Consider the following 13309-nt stretch of genomic DNA (forward strand, 5'->3'; position numbering starts at 1 on the left):
TATACGTGTGTATATATATATATATATATATAATGTATATGTGTGTGCATGCATACATACATACATACATACATACATACATACATACATACATACAATGGGGGAAAAAGTATTTAGTCAGCCAGCAATTGTGCAAGTTCTCCTACTTAAAAACATGAGAGGCCTGTAATTGACATCATAGATAGACCACAACTATGAGAGTCAAAATGAGCAAACAAATCCAGAAAATCACCTTGTCTGATTTGGCAAGATTTATTTTTCAAATTATGGTGGAAAATACGTATTTGGTCATTAACGAAAGTTCATCTCAATATTTTATTATATATCGTTTGTTGGCAATGACAGAGGTCAAGCGTTTTCTTTAAAGGTACTGTCACATTTAGCGATGTACCAGCGATCCCGACCAGCGATATGACGCGGTCAGGATCGCTGGTACATCGCTAAGTGGTCGCTAGTGAGCTGCCACACAGGCAGATCTCACTAGCGACATCGCTGGGGTCGGGGGTCGCTACTTACCTGAAACACCAGGCGATCCTGCGTCCTCCCGCCCGGGCTCCACACGTCGCTCGTCTTCACAGCAGGAAGCGCCGCAGGAAGCTGACAACGAGAAACAGTCCTGAACGTTCTCGCGCGATCAGCGATAACCAGCGGGGGAGCCGGTCGTAGGCAAGTATCAGACACAGCGATATCGCTAGCAATATCGCTATAACGTCACCAGTTATAGCGATATTGCTAGCGATATCTCTCAGTGTGACAGGCCCTTAAGTCTTCACAAGGTTGGCACACACTATTCGTGGTATGTTGGCCAATTCCTCCATGCACAACTCCTCTAGAGCAGTGATGTTTTGCAAGGAGAACTTGCACAAATGGTGGCTGACTAAATACTTTTTTTTCCCCACTGTATGATGTATGATATGTGTGTGTGTGTGTGTGTGTGTGTGTGTGTGTGTGTGTGTGTGTGTGTGTGTGTGTGTGTGTATTTTAGACCTTTTTAGAAAAATATGGTCCGCTAAATGGATTTCACTATTTTAATTAAGTAGAAAATATCGTATCATGAAATGTTAAACAATAATTGAGCTTTGTGTTTGTTTTTTTTTTTTTCAATTCCTTTTTTTTAACCCCTTTCTGACACTTGCAGTAATAATACATTTACGTACCCTGGGCCTTGTTTACCAGGGATGTATTATTACGCTATCAAAATTGCTGCCGGGTGTCAGCTGATTCTGACAGCTGACACCCAACACTCAGAGCATGATCAGCAACTTTTATCTGTCAGTGCATACTGTAGCTAACAGTTTATACAGCAGGGGAAATGCTGCTGCATCACCCGTGCTATACAAGCGATCAGCCTGCAAAAAAATAAATAATAAAAAAACAAAACCTATTGTACCTATAAATAAATATTTTGTATGAAAAAAAATAAACAAAAAAGTAAACATATTTGGTATTGCCATGTCCGGAGCGATCTGATCTATAAAACTGTTCCACTAGTTAACCCCTTTAGTGAAAACCATTAAAACAAAAAAACAAAGCAAAAAACAATGCTTTATCATCATACTTCAAAATGGGGAATAAAACACGATCAAAAAGGATATAAATAACCATGGTACCGCTGAAAATGTCATCTTGTCTTGCAAAAAACATGCCACCATACAGCTCCATCATTAAAAAAATAAATGGCTCTTAGAATAAAGCGATGCAAAAATAATTATTTTTTCTATAAAAGTTTTTATTGTGTAAATGTGCCAAAACATAAAAAAGATACAAATGAGGTATCTCTGTAATCGTACTGACCCAAAGAATAAAACTGCTTTTTCTCTATCGCTTCATTGAGGGACACAGGAACCATGGGGGTGTGCTGCTGCCACTAGGAGGTTGACACTATGCCGTGAAAAAAATGTTAGTTCCTCCTCCGCAGTATACACCCCTCTGACCGGTTGTAGGACAATCATTTTTGCTTAGTGTCAACAGGAGGTTGACAGGGGTCTCTCACCAGACCCATTCCTACCTCAATGTGCGTCGTGCCCTTTTAGGTAACCGTTGGAGGGATACAGAGTGGATCTGTCACTACTTTACTCCCGCATAGGAGCTATGAGTATGGCGTGTTCTGCCACCCCATATCCTCATAGTTCCCATAGGCGGGACCTTAACCCCTAACACAGAAGCGTGTTTATGTGATCGGACTTGGTCCTGACCTCCGTCTCCTACCACTCGCCGACCAGAGCCTGAGGGTTAGGGGAGACGTCCTGCGGAAAAGATTTGGGACAGCAATCTTTTCTTCCAGGTAAAATTGGCTCTCTTTTTACAGGGTGAGCAGAACGCAAAAGAGCAGTGTTTTTTTAACCTTTCCCTTTTTAATTTAGTGCTACAGGAAGAAGTAAGAGGTAGAGGAGCTCCTGACAGGATTTACCTTTCTGAGTTCGGGCATGTCTTCCTTTTTTCCCCAAAGCCCCTGTGGCAGGGGCTTGATAGATCTAGCCCGGCTCCACGCAGCGGCACTTTCCCTTCCAGCCACAGTCCTTGGAGTCTCGCATCCTGGCTCAGTCCCTCTCCTTTCCCCCATGTAGGTCCGCAGTAGTTTTTCCAGTGCGCTGGCGGTAGGGGCACAAAAAAATCCAGCCCCCGGCTTCACGCCGGCCTAGCACGCTCTCCCCTCGCAGCAGGTCCCGGCGTCTCTCGGGCAAAGAACTTCCGGGGTAAGCTCCTCCCCATAGCGCCTTCTTCCGGGACCGGCGCCATCTTGGGACTCCAAGGGTTCCAGAGCATAGTTCCACCCACTGGCTTCCGGCGGGCATATGAAGGTTTCTTGACAGCGGCAGCTGCTTTACATGCCGCTACCTTTCCCCCTCTCTTCGGGTCAGTGGTGTTTTCATTTGAGCGGGATCCAGCTGGCCTTCCTGATGGTGGTTTCAGGAACACAGGATACCGGTACCGTGAGTCGCTGCGCTGTCATTTTCCCTTCACCGCTCTCACCCCCCTTAACCGCCTGTGTCAGTTAATGGGTCAGTCAGTATGCCCAAAGGAGAGCGATCTAATTTCTCTTCATCTGCTTCCATTGTTAAATACTTTGTACAGTATGTACCTCATGTAATGGCAGGCTTCCTTCAGGTCAGTCCTACCCTCTGTGCCTAGACTGCAGTAAACCTACTGTATCACCTACGCAGGAAAGCGGGAACAGTCCCCCTTCCTTTCCTGCCAGAATCCCGGTATTCCCTCAAGAGGCTGACGATGCTGCCTTGCCCTCCACCCATGGGTCATCCTTTGCCTCAGGGGACAGTCAGATTGCTTGCCCAGGTTAGGCTTCCTCTTTGTCTAAATCCGTGGCCGATCTTACCAAGGTTTCACAGACCTTGGTAACAGTACTCGACAAATTGCCACTTCAGACTCCAGTGACTTCCGGCATGCTGAAGAAGTCCTTTATTGGGACTTCTAGAGGCCGCAAAAGGCTCAGACAGGACCACCAGTACAGGTCCCCTTCTTGCTCCATCTCACCACCAGAGTTTGTCTGACAGTCTGCCTCATTCCGATCCTCCTCCCCAGAATCATGCGAAGCATTATCAGAGACGCCCTCAGAGGAGGGTTCAGGGTTTGGGCCAGAGCATTCTCAGGACATCAAGGGTATGGTACAGGGCCTCATTGCCGCGGTCAAGAAGACCTTTAACATCCAGGACTCCGCATTAAAACCCACTGAACAGGCGTTTTCGTTTAAACGGCACAAGTTCCCACCAGAGTCTTCACTTCCCACAGAGATTTTGAGGAAGTCCTGGCCAGGGAGAGGGAGAATCCAACCAGGCGCTTTCAGAGAGGAAGTTGCTTTGGGACCCTGTATCCCTTCCCTCGGGAACTCACCGCCAACTGGATGGCCTCTCTTTCGGTGGATCTGCCAGTGTCGAGACTAACTACTAATACAGTCCTTCCGCTTACCGGTGGGGCCGCTCTCAGGGATCCTAACAACAGGATGGTAGAATCCTTAGCAAAATCTGCCTTTGAGGCAGCAGCCACTGTATTATGTGTGACCTTTGCCTCAGCGTGGGTGTCTAAATCAGTTAAAAAATGGGCCAAACAGCTTAGAACAGGGCATTTTGGCCGTGACACCACCAACAAAACTTGCAGATAAAAACAGGGGAAGAGTCTTGAGATTATTTGCATATTCCCAGTGCCTTCTGGGATAAGTGAAGAGTCTCCGCGAGCTCAACGATCATTGGGTTTTGGCCGTTGCAGCTGAAAAGAGGAAATTGGAAAACCAGGGGAAGAGTCTTGAGGAGATCATTTGCATATTCCCAGTGCCTTCTGGGATAAGTGAAGCGTCTCCGCGAGCTCAACGATCACTGGGTTTTGGCCGTTGCAGCTGAAAAGAGGAAATCGGAACACCGAATTTTGGCTCATCTTTCATCGTTTTTAAGAAATCTCAATATGGAAGAGGTCAGGAGCCATTTGGTGAGCTGCATTTCTTGCTACATGTTCACAGACTTTCCAGTGGAAAAGCCAAACTTCACATGCCACAAATGCAAGCTTGTGTCCCTGTTTGAGGAAAAGTTGCAAAATCTCGAAGAGAAGTTAGCTACGTTGAAGATCATTAAGGAAGGTGAAGAGTTCTTAGACAGAGCAGAATTATCTCTTCATGTTACAGAAAGAGAAGAAATTCGACGTGCACCTGAAGAAACAGGAATGGAGACATGTGACCCAGAGAAGCAGGAGGATCAGGAGGCAGTCAGCACCCATACTTCTCAGGAACCAGTACCAGGCTCTCACGCAGGAAACCAATGAAGAAATACATCAGGATAAGACTTTGCCCACAAACCGCAACCTTGTACGCCTTCAGAGTCGTCCTGGATGGAGAAAGAAAAATGTTGTGAAGAAGAAACGGAGAGTGGTGGTCATGGGGGATTCCCTGTTGAGAGGAACAGAGGCCGCTATCTGCAGACCGGATATAACTTCAAGAGAAATGTGCTGTCTTCCAGGTGCAAAAATTAAAGATGTGTCTGACAGGATATCAGGACTCTTCATACCTACAGATGACTACCCATTCCTGCTACTACATGTGGGGACAAATGACACCGCAAGAAACAATCTGGAAACCATCTGCAGAGACTTTGAAGACTTAGGCAAGAAAGTGAAAGAACTGGGAGCGCAGGTGGTCTTCTCTTCCATCCTCCCAGTGGATGGCCATGGAACAAGGAGGTGGAATAAGATTCTGCAGGTGAACAACTGGCTACGTCGATGGTGCCATCGGCAACGATTTGGATTTATGGATCACGGAGTGAATTACCTTTACGATGGACTACTTGCTAGAGATGGGGTGCACCTTACGAAGACTGGAAAACATGTATTTGGAAGTCGCCTTGCTACACTTGTAAGGAGAGCTTTAAACTAGAACAACGTGGGAAGGGAAGCAAAAGGCCAGAAAAAGCCATACACCTGACAAATGCTATTGAGAACTCTGCTATTAGAAGTGGAAAGGAAGAACAAAGACAAAAGAATCTAATTAATAAAAATATTGGAGAAAGAGAAACCAATTACAAACTAAAATGTTTCTATACTAATGCACAAAGCATGGGCAACAAACAAGGAGAATTGGAACTACTAACACAGGAAAAGAAATATGATGTAATTGGAATCACTGAAACTTGGTGGGACAATACACATGATTGGAATACAAGACTAGAAGGATGCAACTTATTTGCAAGAAACAGACTTGATAAATGAGGAGGAGGTGTCGCATTGTATGTTAGAAACGCGTATATCTGCACAGAGATTGAAGCTTCAGAGACTGGGAGTTCTGTGGAAACTGTTTGGGTAAGAATACAAGGACAGAACAATGGAAAGGACACCATTGTAGGCATTTACTACAGGCCGCCTGTGCAAGCTGAAGATATGGATGAACTCTTTATGCATCAAATGGCCAAGTTCTCCAAAAAATATGACATAGTTGTCATGGGAGATTTCAACTATCCAGACATTTGTTGGGAATCTCTCTCAGACAAAACTAACAGGTCAAGGAAATTCTTATCCTCTCTTGCTGACAACTTTATCTTCCAAAAGGTAGGGGAGAAAACAAGGGGAACTGCTACCTTGGATCTAATCCTTATAAACAGGGAGGAAATGGTTGAGGAGGTAAGAGTGGCTGGGACCCTAGGAGGTAGCGACCATGCTATTTTAGAATTTTGGATAACTAGAGGAGGAAGACCTGTGAAGACTCAGACGTCAAGGTTAGATTTCAGAAAGGCAGATTTTAAGGGATTCAGAAAGAGAAGTGCAGGGATCCAATGGCTAGATATCCTTAAAGACAAAAATGTCCAGGAAGGATGGGAAATCTTGAAAAATGAAATTCTCAAAGCACAATTGTTAACAATTCCGAAAAGAGGGAAGAATAGGAAGCATTTAAGGAAACAAGGATGGATGAACACAGAACTTAAGCACATGCTAAAAAGGACGAAAAAAATGTTTATAAAATGGAAAGAGGGAGGCATATCTAAAGAAGAATATAATTCTGTCTGCAGAACCTGCAGGGCACAAATCAGATTTTCTAAAGCTGACAATGAATTGAGGCTTGCAAGAGATGTCAAAAGCAATAATAAAGGATTTTGGGGATATGTCAAAAGTAAAAGAAAAGTCAAAGATGCTATAGGATTTTTACAAGATGAAAATGAAGAAATTGTAAGACAGGATGTTGATAAGGCCGAACTTTTAAATTCCTATTTTGCATCTGTTTTCTCTCAGAAAGGAAATGTAACATCAACTGTTCTTCACTGTCCTATTAAGGGAATAGAAGAATCCAAGATATCTATAAACAGACAGATAGTGAGGAAACACTTAGCTAACCTAAATGAATTCAAGTCTCCAGGTCCAGATGAATTACACCCCAGAGTACTGAAGGAGATAGCAGAAGAAATTTTTGAACCCCTCTCCATAATCTTTGAAAATTCTTGGAGAACAGGAGAAGTCCCAGAAGACTGGAGAAGAGCAAATGTTGTTCCTATCTTCAAAAAGGGGAAGAAGATGGACCCAGGCAACTATAGGCCGGTGAGTCTGACTTCTATACCAGGAAAGATCTTTGAACAAATTATTAAACAACATGTATGTCAGTACCTGGATAAGAATGAAGTGATTAAACAGAGTCAGCATGGGTTTGTAACTAAAGTCATGTCAGACTAACTTAATTTCCTTCTATGAAGGAATCACTGATTGGGTGGATCAAGGAAATGCTGTAGATATAGTATATCTTGACTTCAGCAAAGCATTTGACAAAGTATCTCATACAATCCTTATTGAAAAAATGACTAAGTATGGAATGGACAAGGCAACTGTTAGGTGGATTCATAACTGGCTTTGTGATCGGACCCAAAGAGTGGTCATAAATGGCTGCACATCCAGTTGGAAGAATGTCTCAAGTGGGGTACCACAGGGCTCTGTCCTGGGCCCTGTATTGTTCAACATCTTTATCAACGATTTAGATGAAGGAATTGAGGGTAAACTGATTAAATTTGCTGATGACACAAAGCTAGGAGGGATAGCTAATACTAGAGAAGAGAGAGAGAGGATTCAAAAAGATATAAATAAACTGGAGAAGTGGGCAGCAACTAACATAATTGTTTTTAACAGGAAAAAATGCAAAGTACTACATCTGGGCAATAAAAATGAAAAAAGCATATACAGAATGGGAGGAATATGGCTAAGCAACAGCACATGTGAAAAAGACTTGGGTATACTAATAGATCACAGACTGAATATGAGTCAACAGTGTGATGCAGCAGCAAAAAAGGCAAATGCAATTCTAGGATGTATTAACAGAAGCATACAGTCTAGATCACGTGAAGTCATTATTTCCCTCTACTCCTCTTTGGTCAGACCTCATCTGGAATATTGTGTCCAGTTTTGGGCACCACATTTTAAAAAAGACATCAACAAACTGGAGCAAGTTCAGAAAAGAGCGACCAGAATGGTGACCGGTCTGCAAACCCTGTCTTATGAGGAAAGGTTGCATGATTTGGGAATGTTTAGTTTGCAAAAGAGAAGACTGAGAGGAGACTTAATAGCGGTCTACAAATATCTAAAGGGCTGTCACATTGTAGAAGGATCAACTTTATTCTCATTTGCACAAGGAAATACTAGAAGCAATGGAATGAAACTGAATGGGAGGAGACGCAGATTAGATATTAGAAAAAACTTTTTGACAGAGTGATCAATGAGTGGAACAAGCTGCCACGAGAAGTGGTGAGTACTCCTTCAATGGATGTCTTCAAACAGAGGCTGGACAGACATCTGACTGGGATGATTTAGCGAATCCTGCTTTGAGCAGGGGGTTGGACCAGATGGACCAGGAGGTCCCTTCCAACTCTACGATTCTATGATTGTATGATCTCGCGGACCAGATCTCACAGGCAGGGAGGTATATGGTATGAGCAGCCTTGGACGCCGCATCTTGCGCAGCTCAAGTGTCCAGTAACGTGGTAGCTGTCAGGTGGACGGTCTGGCTTAAAAGCCTGGCCAGCTGTTTTTATCTTCAAAAAAATCCCTTCCTGGCCTACCTTTTCAGCGTTCCCTGTTGTGAGCTCATCTGTTCATTCATCTGTTGTGTCCGAGGATCTCCCTCTTCTGGTGAAGGAAGGTAGTGAGGCTGATTACCAAACACCTGATCAGGTGGATGGTGACTGGGTAACGGGAACTTCTGACTGGATAGAAGGCAGCCGACGCCCTTCTGAGTTGCTGGTGATTTCTCTGCTGGATTCTTGGAGACCATTCTGATTCCTGCTTCCCAAAGATAAGTTTTTGCTCTGCTATTGAACTTATTAGTTTTGGTTTTGTTTACCTTGTTTTTTGGAGTTCAGCCATCCCCGGCCGGGGGTGTGCTGGATTCTTTTTCCTTGATCAGTGTTCTCTTTTGCTCTGCTTCCAGAATACTCTGAGTGCTGATATAGGGTTTGAAGTCTAGTGACTTCAGGGTCCTTTTTGCTTATCAGTTGTGTTGGTAATATTTTTTAGCAGGGTTTTCTCGGATTGCAGACAGCAGCTTTTCTATCCTGTCCTTTTTAGTTAGCTTGGGCCCCATCGTTTGCTCAACCTATCTTTCTATCTGTGTTAGTGTTTTCATCTTGCTTCACCGTCATTATATGTTGGGGGCTGCCTATTGCTTTGGGGTCTGCTCTGGGGCCGTCAGTTTTTCCCTTTTCTCTCTTTAGGCTTATGTAGATCTCCGGCTGTGACGAGGTGTCTAGGATCACCATAGGAACACTCCACGGCTACTGCTAGTTGTGTGATAGGATTAGGGGTCTGCAATCCGCTAGTTTCCAACCTCTCTGTTTTTCTGGGCTGAGCTTGTGTTTTGTTTATTCCTCCTCGGTGACTCAATCATAACAGTTCCCGTCTCTTTGGGTCAATGTTGGACGAAATCATTAAAGAAGCGACCGGGGGCACAAACTCCTTTCTCCCTCAAGTCCAACTCTCGATACCCCCTGAAAAGAAAGGCCCAACCTTTTTGTTCCTTTCATCAAATTCTGACGACAGACGCTTATGCCCAGGGTTCACAGATCGCAGGCACCTAAGCAAAAAAGAAAGTTTCCTTTCGAGTCTCTCCCGCATGGCATTCCCGTAGCTCCCACAGCAAGTCTGCCAGGCCTGGGCCAGGCATATCCTTTTCAGCCTGACATCCAAAAGGATCCCAGCCTTTTTCCCAAGCTAGGGGGCCATCTTCTCTTCTTCAGATGCATATGGCTGAGTTCGGTAGAAGATGCTTGGGTAAAAGAAGTGGTATCCACAGGTTACAAAATAGACTTCAACTCGCTCCCGCGAGACCGTTTTTTCTTATCCTGGCCTCTGGGTTTTTTTTGCAGCCATCAACTCTCTCCTCATTTCAGGTGTAATCATTCCCGTTCCCAAGCAGGAACTTTTCACAGGTTTTTACTCAAACCTGTTCATGATACCAAAAAGGATGGCCGATACTAGACCTCAAAATGCTAAACACGTGGGTTTGCCTACGTTGTTTCATGATGGAGTCGATTCACTCCGTGATTGCCTCTATGGAGTAACAGGAATTCCTGTGCTCCATAGACATTCGGGACGCCTACCTGCACATTCCTATTTTTCTGGGACACCAGAAATTCCTGCGCTTTGCTATCCAGCAGGATCATTTCCAGTTTGTGGCCCTACTATTTGGTCTGGCAACAGCCCTGAGGGTATCTGCAAAAATTATGGCAGCACTGGTAGCCATCTTAAGGATCAAGGGCATAGTGCTTGTATCCCGATGATATTCTCGTCAAGGCGCCATTCTTCATTCAGGCTCAGGTAAATATATCCGTGGTCCTCGACACAGTCCCGGTTTGGGTGGCTTATCAACAGGGAAAAATCCTGCCTTACTCCAACCCAGCGCCTAAAGTTTTTAGGCTTGCTATTCAACACCGATCAGTCAAGGGTGTTTCTCCACGAAAGGAAAAGGACAACCCTCCAGCAGGGAATTCTCTCTCTGTTAGATTCTCGGCTCCTGTCCTTCCGCGTTGCCATAAGGTTTCTGTGGAGGATGGTAGCAGCATCAGAAACGATCCCCTTTGCTCTGTTTCGCTCCGGGATACTTCAGAGAGACATCCTCCTTCAGTGGGACAGGTCCATCCCTTCCCTGGATTCCCCCTTTCTCCCTTCTATCCAAGCCAAACAGTCCATCAAATAGTGGCTAACCTCCCCTCTTGTCCATCTGGGTCGGTTTTCCTTCCCGTCCATTGGCAAGTGATACCTACGGATGCCAGCCTGGTAAGCTGGGGTGCGGTATTCCGTCAGCAGACGGTTCAGGGACGTTGGTCGACTAGAGAATCCTCGCTGTCGATCAGTGTTCTAGAGTTAAGGGCCATCCTTCAATCCCTACTTCATTGGGAAGGACTCCTCAAAGGCCAGCCGGTCCAGATTTAGACGGACAATGTCACAGCAGTCGCATGTATCAACCACCAGGGGGGACCCGGAGCTCCCGGGCAATGGCCGAGGTATCTTCAGCTGGGCGGAAGCATCGATTCTGGCAATATCGACAGTTCACATCCCCGGCGTAGACAACAGGGCTGCCGACTCAGCCGGGAAGAGCTTGCGGCAGGGGAATGGTCTCTACATCAGGAGGTGTTTTGTCAGATCTGCATTGGTTTGCAGAAGTAATCAATCTCCTCGCAGACGCCCCCTGGAAACTCCCCGACAGACCAGATCTTTTGGCCCAGGGACCTTTCTACCACTCGAATTTTCGGTTGCTCAATTTGACGGCATGGCTGTTGAAACCATGATACGGAGAGCGGCCGGATTTTCGGACCGGGTGATTAGCACAATGATCCAGGCTAGGAAGCCAGCCTCTTCCAGGGTCTATCACCGAACCTGGAAGGCTTACTTTAGTTGGTGTGAATCCTTTCATGTTACATCTATGTCATGTTCCCTACCATCCATTCTAGCTTTCCTTCAGGCATGGTTAGATGCTGGTCTTGCCCTCCGTTCCCTAAAGGGCCAGGTATCTGCGCACTCTATTCTTTTTCAGAAGAATTTAGCCTCCAGTGCGCAGGTTAAAACCTTTCTTCAGGGGATAGCACATGCAGCCCCTCCATACAGGTCTCCAGTGGCCCCCTGGGATTTCAGTCTGGTTCTGGAAGCTTTGACAGATTTGCCCTTTTAACCTCTCCGGGAGCTTTCCATGTTCTTGTCCTGGAAGGTGGTATTTCTTGTAGCCATCACCTCTATCAGACGTGTCTCAGAGCTGGCGGCCCTTTCATTTCGCCCTCCTTTTTTGATACTTCACCAAGATGAGGTTGTTTTGCGGCCTCCCCCTTCCTTCCCAAGGTGGTGTCCGCCTTTCACCTGAATGAGGATATAATCCTTCCTTCTATTCCACTCCAACTCATCCTCTGGAGCGCTCTTTTTGAATAAGCTAGACCTGGTCAGGGCGATAAGGGTCTATCTGGCTAGTACCGCCCCCTTCAGGAAGACAGACTCTCCTTTTGTCATTCCAAGTGGTGCGAGAAGAGGCCTGTCGGTCTCTAAGGCTACAATCGCTGGATCAGAATGGCAATTCTGGAGGCCTAACGGGTTAAGAACAGAGTGCCTCCTTCTGGTGTTACGGTTCACTATACTTCAGTTCCCTTAGGGGTCTAATTTCCAAAATGGTGTCACTTGTAGGGGATTTTCACTGTTTAGGCACATCAGGGGCTCTCCAAACGTAACATGACATCTGCCAATTGTTCCAGCAAATTTTGCATTCAAAAAGTCAAATAGCGCTCCTTCCGTTCCGAGCTCTGTCGTGTTCCCAAACAGTGGTTTTCTCCCTCATATTGGGTGTCTGCATGCTCAGGAGAAATTACACAACAAATTTTGGGGTCCATTTTTTCCTGTTACCTTGTCAAAATAAAAAAAAATTGAATCTGAAGTAATTTTTTTGTGAAAAAGTTAAATGTTGTTTATTTTTCTTACACATTCCAAAAATTCCAGTGAAGCACCTGAAGGATTTATAAGCTTCTTAAGTATGGTTTTCAGCACCTTGAGGGGTGCAGTTTTTAGAATGGTGTCACTTTTGGGTATCTTCTATCATATAGACCTCTCAAAGTGACTTCACTTGTGATATGTTCCCTATAAAATGGTTTTGAAAATTTAGTTGGAAAAATTAGAAATCGTTGGTCAACTTTTAACCCTTATAACTTCCTAACCAAAAAAAAAAAATGTTTGTTCCAAAATTGTGCTGATTTAAAGTAGACATGTGGGAAATGTTATTTATTAACGATTTTGTGTGACTTATCTCTGTGATTTAAGGGCATGCAAATTGAAAGTTTGAAAATTGCTTAAGTCTCAAAATTTTCGCCAAATTTTCATTTTTTTCGCAAATGAACGCAAGTCATATCAAAGAAATTTTACCACTATCATGAAGTAGAGTATGTCATGAAAAACAATCTCTGAATTACCGTGATCCATTGACTCGTTCCAGAGTTATTACCTCATAAAATGACAGTGGTCAGAATTGTAAACAATGGCCTGGTGATTAATGTACAAACCAACCTTGGGGGTAAAGGGGTTAAAGAACCTTCATTTCTATCAATGAATAGAAACAAGACTACGAACCTGTGTGAGTTGAACATGATCAGGACAGCATTTTAGTTTCTGAAGGTAAACAAGAATGTTTCCATTAAAAGACAGCAAGCAGGAATTAAGCCACAGTGAAAATTTCTTTATATAATAAAGATTTATTCATACAGAATTTGGAAGAAAACTTTTTATTTCCCTGTTTGTTATTAATTTTCAGCGTGTTACAGCATACAATATTTCCAGCACTTAAGGGGCATTTATTTCCCAGAGAAGAATAAAT

General features: G+C 44.4%; 1 protein-coding gene across 3 annotated transcripts in view; it reads left to right on the forward strand.

The window, feature by feature from the left end:
• The window catches only part of APAF1 (apoptotic peptidase activating factor 1), a 195766-nt gene that overhangs the window by 110820 nt on the left and 71637 nt on the right, over positions 1–13309 (forward strand). The window lies entirely within an intron of this gene.

The sequence above is a fragment of the Dendrobates tinctorius genome, unplaced genomic scaffold, assembly GCF_039654945.1.
Source record: "Dendrobates tinctorius isolate UK_male_01 unplaced genomic scaffold, ASM3965494v1 ptg000241l, whole genome shotgun sequence".
NCBI classification, from domain to species: Eukaryota; Metazoa; Chordata; class Amphibia; order Anura; family Dendrobatidae; genus Dendrobates; species Dendrobates tinctorius.